This window comes from Daktulosphaira vitifoliae, unplaced genomic scaffold, assembly GCF_025091365.1.
Source record: "Daktulosphaira vitifoliae isolate Bord-2020 unplaced genomic scaffold, ASM2509136v1 Scaffold_391, whole genome shotgun sequence".
Classification (NCBI taxonomy): domain Eukaryota; kingdom Metazoa; phylum Arthropoda; class Insecta; order Hemiptera; family Phylloxeridae; genus Daktulosphaira; species Daktulosphaira vitifoliae.
The window spans coordinates 1-3736 of record NW_026099956.1 but is presented as its reverse complement, the minus strand read 5'-3'; positions in this window follow the sequence as shown (position 1 = coordinate 3736).

Here is a 3736-nt window from a genome sequence, read left to right as displayed (position 1 = left end):
AATTGAGTGACTAATGAAAAAACGCTGAAATTGAACGCATCTTCAACATTTATAATTTTTTAAAATAAATTTTCCCTATTGANGCATCTTCAACATTTATAATTTTTTTAAATAAATTTTCCCTATTGACTTGTTCAATATTACAAAAAATTAAAAAAGAGACCTTACCTCAAAACTTCCTGTAAAATTAACATTTAAATTGTCACTTGAAAAAGTCATTTTTAACACTTTGGAAAAGTTTTTGTGATAAATATAATATTGAAAGTTTATCAGCAGAGCCTAATTTAGGTATTTTGAGGCCCAAGACAAGGTTGAAATTATGTCCTCTTATATTATACGATGAAAATGCTTTACTATAAGAAAAAAAAGGTTTGATCTAAAAATCTAAGGCCTTTAATAAACGGTGGCCTTAGGCAGCTGCCTACTGTGCCTAATGGAAAATATGGACCTGCGCAACAGTAATCCTAACTCGAATTAGTGTAGTATTATAAATGATGTAAGTTTTTATGTTTTTTATTTATGTTAAACTTTGCTGAAACTTTTCAAAAAAATAAAATTGAAAACATGTTAAAACAATTACGTATGTCTTGTTACACTATAAAGAATTGGTAAAAGGAAACAAGTATAATCAGTTATCCCGATATTTAAATATACAAAATGTCCCACCATGTTCTGACATCTTCAATAACTTTTGGTTCAACAAATATTTTGTTTTTATTTTTTTTAAATAATTTGTATAGTTATGAACTACTTTAAAAGCATATTTTTTATTAATTGTCTCAAAAATTTTTTTTTTTTTAATTTTTAAAATTATTTTTTAGTCTTATTTTTTACAAAAATTTGTGTTGCGTCGATATAACTTTAAGATAAGTACTATTGAATTACAAGCATTTTAATACATAGTGGGTATGGAACGCCTGTACGTGTACCAGTACAGGCTGCATCCACATGCGAACATACTCACTCAATGTATTAAAGTACTTGTAACTTGATAAGTAATTACACTGAAATTATCATAATGTATAATTATTATTAATAATAATGTTCATTGAAATTAAACGGTTTTCATGAAATGTTTTTTAAGTTTTCATTGAAAACTTTTCACACATCTCTGAGAATTATGCATTTTCAAAAATAATTCGAAATGAGTCTAGGTGATATTTTTACATAATTGGAAAGCCTATAAAGTTTCCCACAAAACTGTACTAAATGTTTAATAAAAGAGAAATATATGATTTAGTTTAATTTTGTTGAGCTATATTATACGCGATAAATTCATTAAAGAATAAACACAACACGGTGTCGTTTTTTAGTTTAACTATCACTCGCTGCGTATAAATACCAGCAAATCATAATGTACATTTAAGGTTAAAATTCAGTAATTAGGTAAATTATTCTTAAAACCCTTCTTTTTTTTTAATAATATATGTATGTATGTATAATTATTTATTGTTATTTATCCATTCTTATTTAATTATAAATGAATGATGAGCAATTTATGGTCAACTTTTACTTGAATGGTCAAATTGACATTTTTTGCTAGAAATATTTTCCAAAAATTTAGGCAAGAAAAAAAACCAATTCTAAAAAATATCAATTAATAGGACGCCGCCCAATACATGCAAACGAAACAACGATATGACTGAGAAAATGCGCTTTTAGATGTTTATTAAACCGCTTGTTAAATGTTAAAGTGTTACGAGTATCACATTTGTAGTTAATAATTTATCCACAGCAATGAAAAAATTAATTTTATAGTTTACTGTATATACTTGTTTGTGTTATATGAAATCTATGATAATAATATTTAGTAATATGTATGTAGTTGGTACTTAGTTAAGTTTAAACATTGGATATAATTAAAATTGTTGGCGAATTAATAATTTAAATTTTAGCCGATTGTAAATCGTTTCTTTTTGTCTAAGAATAGAAAATAAAATTTGTTTTATATCTCTTTATGCAGCTATCCACGACTAAATTACCTTTAATTTACAGTAGTCTGCTAGTTTTTAGTGAGAGCGAATTTGCCTTGCAAATAGTTCGTATGGGGGCGAAAGAGGCAAGAAGAAAAAGAATTAATCAAACAAATTTTAAATTATTTTCAATTGTTTCTTTTGTGTGATTTTGATATTTTTTTTTAGTTCTTGAATATCCGACTTGAGCAATCTCTTAGGGAAATTAGGATCTTTAATCTCCGGAAGTAAACCCTCCATGAAAAATTTGTTAAAATATTAGTGACTATGTACTATAAGTAACACGTATTTCACAAAATACACAAAGCGTGGTTAAGTTAAAATATTAAAGTATACTGATTACAACAAAATAGTAAGAAATTATAACTTTAAAATGCATAATGACGCCAGATAGAAGAGATCAATAAATATAAGTTCATATTTGGTCAGTATAAATTTTATGAAAGATTACTAAGAAATAATGCACATAAACGAATGTATAAATACACGCATTTGTTTATACCGATTATCAAACACAAACGGATATAAGAATCGTAGTATAAATGGCATTTCACATTAATCAAAAATCCTTTATCCATATATCATTTTTCCACCATTTCGTCGAAATTCAATTTCCAAAGAATCATTATTTATGGCAAACTTTAAATTAATCCAGGCGTAAAAACCTTGTATGTACAAAAAATACGCTATTTGATGATAGAGTCAAGTGGGGTAATTGCAGTAGCGGCTTGTAGTTTGAACGACGGGACGAACGCACCCCTACTAAAATTAATTAAAAGAAGAAAATATATTTAAATTTATTAATTCTACATTTTTAAAAAATATTTTTCATTAAAAATGCAAATTTTTAAATAGTAAAATAGCTATAATACATTTGTCGTGTGTGAACATTATAGTTGTTTCCTTAAGCATAGAGGTTACGCACGCACACACTAGCGTGTTGTGACGACCCGCTGCGTCGTCCATACGGTAAAATATTAGTACATTACTAATATAGGGTAATTTATTTTTAGAATTGACTGCTCATCGTTATCGGTTGCTATAAATGTATAATCGCTATTATTATTATTTTCTACTGCGACCTTTAAAGTAATAATATGTGTATTGCGTTTTATTTTAGTATATTTAATTTGACAATTTTTAATACCTAAGACTAGCGGTATTATATTTAAAGTATTTCTTATTACACATTATGAGTCATAAACTCAAAAAACTCTCGAGTGATACACTGTACTATGTATAAAAAAATATAGGATTGGTAAACTTTATATTCATACTTAAATTTCCAAGAAGACCTTAATTTTTTTGGCTAATAATTCATTTTTTGGAAAAAGAATATATAATTTTCGTTAGCTATTAAAAGGACAGATGATATGTCCTGCAATCCACGGATACAATGTATGTTTTTAACTCATATAGAGGCTTACACACTAGGCGTTTAAACGCATGCGTACGCGTTATTAAAAACGCAGCGATTAATCGCTTTATATAAAACACACGCATTTAAATTCAACCATGCACATATCAGTAAAAACATGCGTTCGGACACGACCGATCGCTAAAATAAAACAATACAAATCGCATTTTATCTTTCACACGGGGCAATTAAACGCCGCGATTTTCAGGCACGTGAGGGCTCATTCAATTTATTTTCACGAAAATATGTCGAAAATTACCGATTTTTAAATTTGTATTAGCTTCGATGCGAAGCCAAGAAGGTATATTAATTTTACTATGATGTGTTTTTTTTTTTTTTGTGTCTG